This window comes from Acyrthosiphon pisum, chromosome A1, assembly GCF_005508785.2.
Source record: "Acyrthosiphon pisum isolate AL4f chromosome A1, pea_aphid_22Mar2018_4r6ur, whole genome shotgun sequence".
NCBI classification, from domain to species: Eukaryota; Metazoa; Arthropoda; class Insecta; order Hemiptera; family Aphididae; genus Acyrthosiphon; species Acyrthosiphon pisum.
In genome coordinates, this window is record NC_042494.1 from 97,989,365 (window position 1) to 97,999,595 (window position 10,231).

Below are 10,231 nucleotides of genomic sequence, written 5' to 3' on the forward strand. Positions count from 1 at the left end.
AATTTTTTTTTATTATTATTATTATATAATTTAACATTTTTTTTTTTTTTATACATATGGTTAAGTATCACGAATAAAAATTAGTAATCTATTAAAATGTACGATATGTTTTGTTATTTTCAGGTGTCACGTCATCTAATATGTTAAATAAAAAATTAAAACCCCCCCCAAAGTTCAGGTCTAAGTACGCCACTGCAATGGTGTTTATTTTTATTTTTTATTTTTATTTTTATATCCTGTATACAAAATTTCTTCCAGAAGGAGTGTTTCGATTTCAACATATTATAGTACCTTATCTTTTAGCAAATTAGATCAAGATGGTACTTTAGAGAGGTCATTTTTCGATTTTCTCAATAGTTATTTAATGCCACTGGAAAAACCATCGAAAAATTACGAAAAAATGTGTTTTTAATTTCTAACGCTTTGTTTATCACCATAGAAACGAATAAAAAATTGTAATATTTTAATAATAGTTCAACTTGATCACCTACATGTTAAAATAAATAATAACAATATAAAATATCCAGACTGACAAACCGTCTCCGCTCAGAATCGTTTTTCTTATACAATGATATTATATCATTGAATTAACATTTAATACAACCATTATACAATGACCCACTTGTAATCTACTGTACAGCAGAACAACATCCACTTACCTGCTTTTTATATTTTAAGCTGTGGGTCAACCTAACCTATATCTAGAAATCGTATATGGGACACCCGCATGGCCTGTAATTGGTTGTATTTGATTGGATGCTTTGTAAAGGGCCCGCAAAAAAATGTAGTACAGGGCCCAAAAATGTATGGAAAAAGGGCTAGCTGCTACCACGTCATATCGTTGGAGGGTACTCCGATTATAGATTTAGTGTCAAGTAAGATGAAATCTGTTAGAATAAGAGTCTCCGAGGATGCAATTGTATCAATGTACTATGTGCTGAGGTCTTGAGGATGACCGCTTTGTGCATAATGAGTCTTTTTTTATAAGGTCCGGAGCATAAGAATTGCGACTGCTTCAGCTGTGTAGACAGAACTAGTATTTGGCAGTCTCAGAACAGTCTTGGAATAATACAGTTGTTTATCCATTTTTGATTCGGTCGATGTACCTATATAGGTACTTCAGTAAAATCAGGAAGTTCGGATATGATTGATTGGAGTTGTTGTTTATATATTATGGGTAATGGGTATGGTGTTTTTCTTAGTGAGTTCACAACACTTAGTTGACGTAGATGTTTGATATAGCGCTATATGCGCCTGAGTGGTTTTGTTCTCAATAACATCTAGGACCACTTTGATTTGCTTCATTACTTTGATATTATTTTGCGTACGTCTTATGGCGAGTATCATATGATAATTTGGGTTCTTTTTATGTTAAAGGGTGACACACCTGCAATATTAAGAATTCTGAATATCGAGCTGGAGTGGAATGGTTCAATGGTCATTGGTCAGTCTAAGACCGGTGTATCGATTATTTACGGTATCGATTATTTTTAGAGCTGCTGATGCTTTAGCATTTGTAAATATATATAAATATATTCGAACTTAGATAAAATAAGGGCTTTATATTATATTTTGAGTAAACTTGACGAGTGGCTTCCCCACGATATTGCAACACTTGAAAATATGAAATTATAAATGTAATATTGCCTTCAAAAACTTATTTTTAGATGATAATGAAAAAAACTTTACAGGGGGGGGGACTTGGGTGTAGTATCCCCTCCCATGATTTTTTTATTTTAAACTTGCGTACCATTTTTAAGTACTTATCTTAATATATATATAATATATATTTCTTCTCGTGTGTAAGTATTCAAATTTCTCCTAAACAGCTCCCCCGATTTTGATAAAATTGTTTGTACGTGCTTGAATGGTTTAGATTCATAATTAGACCAGGTAGGTCCGACCCGGGGAGGTGATCAAATAGGGATTTTGAGATTTACGATGGACATTTTTGTTTATTGATCAAATCTGCTATTGATTATAGGAGAAATATTGGTAGAAATTAGTATTTATTTATTATTGGTTGCCATTGGTTATTCGGGCAGATCAGGTACAAGCATGCATCAAATCGAATTTTCGCACATTGCATGCCAGGGTGGCTGAGTTTCACTTACTGCAGTGAGTTACACCAAAAAAAAATTGAACAATCACAATTTGTTTGAGAGTTGCCATTTTTTACGGGCAACGAAGTGCGCGGGATCAGCTAGTTTAACTATAAATATTATTAATGGATATTTTATAGAAACAACAAATAAAAACCCGAAACCCCTATGGCAACTGTACATAACTAAGATAATATTACTTCATAATAAACACTAATCAGTAATCATTAATCAATTTCAATTGCATAAATATATTGAAATATGGCATTACAATGCAGTTTAACTCACAGTAATTTTTTCCAAACCTATGTATTTCAGGGAGTTAAGAACAATGTTGCAATCAGAATTTCTTAATTTGTCGGTTGGACTTATAATTTCAAAGTTATAAGTTTATAACCTTTTTAAGTTCGCATTTTTGAGAATTTTACGACTTCGCAGATTATTTTACGAATCGTACTTGGAAAATTAATTTATTTTAATAATAAGTTTTAAAACTTTATTAAATTTTTTTTTTTGTACCTATTTATTTCTAAGTAATTATTTATTTTAATGTGTGCATGACCTTACTTACCTTAGTTATTTTTTTTACATTTATATAGTTATAACTAGGGCAGCGAAGTTATTGCATTAAAAAACACACTAAATTGATTGCATTATTGCATTAAAATATATTAAAAATTGCACTTATAAATTTAAAAATTGCATTGAAAAAATTTAAAAAAATTTAATTATAATCAATAAAATTAAATATATTAATACATAATAATAATAAAAATTAAATATGAATATTGCTTACATTATTGCATTGCACTACAAATGATTTTTTTAAGTTTTCAAAATCGAATGATCGTCTGTTATCGCACAACAAATTTTTGTATCGGGAGAAACTTCTTTCTACGTCAGTAGTTGTTATTGGCGCGTACTTGAAATAGATTAAATCGTTGTTGGTCAAGTCTTCTGGCAAGCCCTCCATTGACTGTATTTCTCCACTTAGAATTTTTGATATACGAAAAATTATTTGATATTCTTCATTTTTTTGTAAAATAGTTTTGAATTTCTGGTTTATTAATATTCCATTTTGTCCCGTAATTTTTTCTATTTTAGTTTCAACGTTTTTAACTATAGATAAAGCTTCGATTAATGGAACATGTTGGGTTTCGAGTTTAGTGATTTCTGCTGGTATGAAACCATAATTGGAATGAATGAATGCCAAGTTGGTTTCCATAGAACTATCCGACAAAAGATGTTGAGCTTGTTCAATAGAAATAGCATCATTTGAATTTAATAATTGTATTACTTTTTTTACTTCTACAAAATGTTCACAATAGTAGGACGCGGCATTTATCCATGTCCCCCATCGGGTTATAATGGGCTGAGGAGGTAAATTAATACCTGGAGCTTCTTCTTTAAACAATAAAATACGGTTAGGAGCCTTTAAAAATATTTGTTTTACTTTGGCGATAAGCTTATCAATTTTTGGAAAATTACTTCTTATGGTTTCAGCGACTCTATGTATACCGTAAGCCAGGCAAGTTATGTGCACTATTTTAGAATATAAAACTTTAATTGTAGAAGCTGTTTTGACCATATAAGGGGCCGCGTCAGATAAAAATAACAAAACGTCATCGTGACGTATTCCATTGGGCCATAATATTTATAAACATGGACTTGTCAAAAAGTTTGGCTATTGTAGAATGGTTAGCTTTTTCAAGAATTTCCGTAGTGAGTAAAAATATCTTACCAGGTAGATCAAATTCCAAGGTTCCGATTACAACGTTAGCTATGAAACGTCCACTTGTATCTGTTGTTTCATCTATAGATACCCATATTTTTTTACCAGTTACATAATTTCTGATAATTTTCATAGTATCATCGTAGCAATCATTTACATATGTTTTGCGTAAAGTAGTAACTGTTGGAATTTCTTTTCCAGTGTATTTTTCCAAAAATGACCGGAAATGTATGTTACTAATTTTATGTAACGGAATATTACTTGACATCAATGCTTTACACAGATCAAACGAAAAATTTGATTTTTTTGTATTTGTTACTAATTGTTGAACTTGTGACTTTGTATTGTTTTTCTTATTTACTGCCCTAGAATGTTTATCTGTATTTTAGATGTTGTGTACACAATATATCGTCTATCGGCACATACTTGCACTTCACACATTTTACAAAAGAGAATACTGCCATCAGAAGAAAATATAGCGTCACCAAATTCTGATACGTAATTTTTTAAAATGGCTGATTTAATCGGTTTGACTTTTGGAATTTTAACGGACGAAATAGACGCGACAAAGTATAACGAACGACTACAGTACGTGCCACAAAAACGTGCGGATGATTTTTGACGATAATAAAATAAATAGACGATAATATATGTTATTGAGGGACAAGTTTTTATCTTAACGACCAAAATGCGATAATCGCTCTATAGAAATAATAAGTAGGTATTACAACAAATATAGAAATTTGTTCACTGCTACGTTTAGTTACTTTTATTTTATATATTAAGTTATATAATCTTAAATGTAAACGAAAATTATCAAAAATAGTTAAAATTGCAGTAAAATTAAAAAAATCACCAAAATTGCATTTATTGCAATATAATTTTTTTTGGTTTAAATTAAGAGTTTAATGAAACATATTTTAAGCTCACTCAGCAATAAATATAACCATTTAAAAAAAACATGCAAATGCAACAACTTCACTGCCCTAGTTATAACATTTAACTATTTAAGTATTACCTAATTTGTCTAAGTTCCAATCAATGAGAGACTGTACGACACTTACTGTAGAATTAAACTCATCCTCGAGAGTTGTCATATCAATTTAAAATTATTTATACGTCTACTAAGTTCCTGTCATAAATTATTTAAAACTTTTAATCCTGTAAAATTATGTTAAATTAATAATTTTCTCTATGGTTTTTTTACAGTCAAAATTATTTTCTTGGGTAATTATTAACATTTATTTTTGTATTTAAAAGAGTTACGTAACTCGTCATTTAATCTTATTTATGTATGAATAATATTAATGATCGTTAACTTCACATTTTATTTGTATTTTATTGAGACTCATTAAAATATATAATTACTTTTAAATCAATGAACTTTTTTTTTCAATTGAGTGGACATTTTTATTTATAACTTAAATATAAATGCCTAATAAATATATATCTTGAATCTCGTTGAATGTAATAATAATTTTAGATTCTGGACGTAACGATTAATGTATTGTATTTACAAGGATGTGTGTTTTTTTTTCTGACATCAACATTTGGGGCATTGGAAAATGCTCCAATTTTTGACATCAGCATCATTTCTGATAGTAAATTGAATCTATTTGGTGCATTTGAGTGGTCAAATTCCATGTCAAAATTCGCAGTAGTTTTCGAAAGAATCGAGAAAAACAAAAACAAAATTAAGGAAAAATGAAAAAAAAAGTATTTTATTTTATTTTAATAACCGTTGATACTTGAAAGCTGAAATTTTCATTAAATATATATATTAGCATTTTCCATACATGGTAACATTTTTGAAATATTTTGACTCTTTTTGAGCTATGTATAGCTTTGAGAAATTTTCGAATTTTGTACATTTTTGTAAATTATTGTCGATATAAACTATTGCACTTAGTTTAAAAGCTTGAAAAGTTAATGAAAGGTTCCTCGTAAACTTCTTAAATAGTATTTGAAAAATATTAAAGATATGCAGGCAAGACTATTTTTTATATGCATTTAAAGTTCAAATGTTGACAAAAATTCATCGATAGCCCGAAAATGTGCAAATTATTTTTCAGTTCGAAATTCGTAAAAAGTTTTTTTCCATTGCTAACATTAGAAATTTTAATAGAAAATCCATACAAATTTTATAACATTTGATAAAAAAAATAGTTACCGGGAAGTAACATAATTTTTTTATGAGCGTTTCAATTTAAAATGTTTACGATGTTTGATATTTTGTTTTAACTCCAAAATGAATAACAGTAGAAATTGTCACCAAATAATTGTATTAGCATTTTCTATGTATAGTAAAATTCAAACTATTCCTTGTCACTTTTTTTTAAGTTATATGGGCTTTTATAGCAATGAGAAATTTTTCAAATTTTGTAAACTATGTTTCAGATAGAAATTTATAAAAGTTTTTTTTTCTTAGCCAACATAAGATATTTTATGATATATTCCCCACAAATTTTTCTACCTTAAACGAATAAAAAATTTACCAGGAAGTTATTTTTAGCCATGAAATATTATTGATTTGTATTAAATTCTTTTTATTATTAAATTTGATTATTTTTACAAAGATTATTTATAGGAGAATATAACGTCTCTGATCAGAATCGTTTTTCGTATGCACTATAAATCATGTAATAATTTATCATTGAATTCAAATATAACACGTCCATTACAATGACATTCTCGACATAACATACTGTACGTACTGCTTTGCAGTTTTTTACTTTGTTTCTGTTATATTTAAATACAACGTCAGTTATAATATATTGCAACTGAAAATATAAAGTTTTGTTTCTATTTTTTAAGTCTTAACTAAGAATAAGCTATTTTTAAGTAAAATAATAGGAAAACCAAAATTAATGGACATTCATATACTCATATACCTACCTAGTCAAAAACATCTATGAAATGTATAATCGGGACATAGAAAACTGAAAAGGCTTTTAAGTTTGTCGATAGTACTCAGTAAACGGTTTCACCATAATACTATGTACCTATATCTATGCGAGGTCGCACGAGTTACGAGCTTATACATTGGTATTGATGTTTATAATGTAAATCTGAACAGTCAGTAACCGAACCAACAACTTTCATCTAATTTCACCAAGACTATTATTGAAAATGCACAACATTATGTTTTCAAAAATCATTTCTAAATTATTAATTATTTTTATTATTTTTGACCAAATTTATCCATAATCTGATAAAATAGTTAGGATAGTTCATTTAATTTTTGTTAGGTTAGATAGATTACTATCATATTATTTTGAGTTTGAATAGTTAATTGCTTATCATAAACAAGTGATACTACTAAAAAAAAATTGATATTGGAAGTAAGTCTTACACTAAATTATTAGGTACTCCTAAAATATTGTTTTGAATATCACTTTCATAATTTTTAAAAGTGTAGAAAACAATTTTAAAAAATTGCATTTTTGTATACATACAAATATACAAATTACATATTTGGATTAAAATATAAAAAATATACAATAAATCTGTTAAATAAAATAACATAAATATGTTTTATAAAACGATTATTTAAAATTTTTTTTCATTTTCATTTACTTATACAGTAATATAAAAGCTTTAAAACTTCGGGAAATGTTAATAATTAAACTTCTACTGTTTTTGTGAGAAATTATTAATAACTTATGAATAAAAGTTTTGTTTTAGGAGCTGAAAACTTAATATCTAGTAATTTTCAATAATAAATTTAAATATTTTGTATGGACCTAGAATGCTAAATATCATGACAAAGATACTGTGAAATGTCCAAACTTTTATTTCAAGATGACAATAATGTACAAAAAAAGTAAAAAGCTAGTTTTAAAAACATGTTTCATAAATTAAAATATATTTCCTTATAAAACTGAAAATAAAAAACAAAAAACTAAATATATGATAAAATTAATATGAAACACAAATTATGAACATAAAATATGTCTTCCATTTTTTTGAAAGTATATTAAAAACTAAATAATATTCTAGAAATTCCTTAATATAAAGCTAATTTATAAGTGTACAAATGTAAAAACTAGACAGCTGGATATACAATAAACAAGTATACTTGAAACTCGACTTCCTTTGCTTACTACGGCAACAGATACATGTATTGAATCTTCTTCTCCTTCGGGTATATGGCTGCTAGAACGATCCCGTCAATTGTCAAACGCCCATCTCTCCAGCCGTCTCTTTCAGTTGCTCGTTATTTCAAATCTGAACCTACGCCTACACATACCGGCTGAAACGTGGATTGACGCAACGTGTAGCGTTTCTTGAGGTATTGTGGTGGTATGACGGTATACCATTATACATTTATACCAATGCATTGGAAAAAAAGATTCTGAGTGGAGCTTGGTTAAAAATGGGCTTGCTTAAATTTCTTTCATAGTAGGTATTGAATATTTTAATGTATGCTGCAATTAACCACTGAATACATTTAAAAATGGTCTGTTTGAAGTAACAAATGTATTTAATACATACCTAATCTATTGATAACTATTATAAGTATATATACACAACAATACAACATACAACTTTTGGAAAGTACTGATACTACCTATCATAAATTACGTTACTGTAAACAATAAATAAAAATATAATTTTAAAACCAATACCATTCTTTGTGTTGAATTAAACATTTTAATGATAATAATTTACTTTTAATTTGCGTAATTTGTGACGTTTTATCTATTACTTTTTTTCACTACAATACAACAATATAAAATAATGTTATTGTTTTTTGGTCATTATAATATAATATAAAAAAAATAACAATTATAGTTTGTTATTGTGTGAGAACCCATAACAATAGGTAAATTCACAACATAAGGTAACGTGTTTAATAGCAAATTTAAAATTACTATTATGATAGGATTATTTTAATAGATTGTAATTGTAAATTTTAACGGAATAATGTGTACCTATCTACCTATAACAATATTAGAAATACTGAAATAAGGGTATTTGTTGGCAATACACGCAATCATCAGGGTAGGTAAAAAAAATGCGGGGGTGTGCAAATAGTTTGAAGGATAGAACGAGACGTAAGAATATTGGATTCAGTCAGGCAAAAGTTAACCCTAAAATCGACCAGTGACACACAACGGGAAGGGCGAGTCGGTCTCTCTGGATAAGAATTTAGAAAAGAAAATGAGATTTCCATTTCGTCTCTGATCAACGGTCAGACTAGTTGTGTTTAATATATCTTCGTGAACGGGTGCAGAATATATTATATTATATTTTCGTCACAGGTGGGAGCATAGAACCTAAAATAATTAATTATATTTTTTATGTAAAAAATACATAAATATATAATTATATAACTTTTTTTAGTGTATTTTAGGATAATTGATGAGTGAATGAGGAGTTTTTGGAAAACTCCGAAATAGCTATCATACTTTTTAGGGTTTTTATTTAACCTGATTGAAAAAAAAAATGGACATTTAAAATTAAAACTGTAAGTACACTGTAAAATCAAGTTTTAAAATACATGCAAACTGCACAGGATCATTAGGTTTATGTATAATGTATTTACTATTTTCTATGCTCACAAATTATATAAAATGTATAACAACCGTCAAGAAACAAAAATTAGACTGCTTATTATCGTTATGGATAAATCTCAATTTTTTACTATATTTGTGTTTCGACTCCACTCGCCATCTTTTTTTCGCAATAATAAGTTACCATATATAAATATAGTAACTTCAAATTTAACAAGTTTAATTTAAATATGATTTGAAAAATTACTATCAAAATAAGGATCCACAGTTATAAATTTGTTGTTGGTTTCCGTCAGAACCTTGAACACGCTTTTAAACCAGGGGTCCCAAACTTTTTAGTTTTTACGGTACGACCCATTTTGGAAAAATTTTAAATTTTTACTACCCTTAACTAAATAAATCATTAAATTATTTAAATTACCTTTTTTTTGTTGTTTTTACATTGATGATCGCTATCTTTGAGATGCCTTATATAGTTATATAGCACAACAGCGTTGTGGTGACACGTCATTCCGTCACTGGTACACTCGTAATCCTCGCGGATCATGATAAAACAATTCAATAATCATATTGGAACTAAACTGCATTTATACCAAAGTACTAAATTTAGATACAATAGTTACACGGAAAATAATCGTAAATTTTATAAGTAGGTACATAAAATATATATATTTTATAGTAATCTAATATAAAATAATTAATATTATAAAAATACATGTATAGGTATTTCAAAACTTTCCGCCTCCCACCAAACATATAATTGTGACCCACAGTTTGGGAATCTCTCCTCTAAACCCTTTAAAAATCCAACACCTAAAACTCATAAACTTAACCTTTTTACAACACCTGAATTATCCAAAACCCAAATAAAACATCGAAGT

General features: G+C 27.9%; 1 protein-coding gene across 6 annotated transcripts in view; it reads left to right on the forward strand.

Annotated features, from left to right (window-relative positions):
- Nucleotides 1-10,231, forward strand: part of LOC100160869 (beta-1,4-N-acetylgalactosaminyltransferase bre-4) — a 54,472-nt gene that overhangs the window by 13,077 nt on the left and 31,164 nt on the right. Inside the window, exon 2 of one of the 6 annotated variants that reach the window (XM_029487869.1) lies at nt 1,378-1,477. The exons of the other annotated variants lie outside the window; for them this stretch is intronic. The gene's annotated coding sequence lies outside the window, so the exon portion shown is untranslated. The remainder of the gene's footprint in view (nt 1-1,377; nt 1,478-10,231) is intronic. 6 annotated transcript variants of the gene reach the window in all.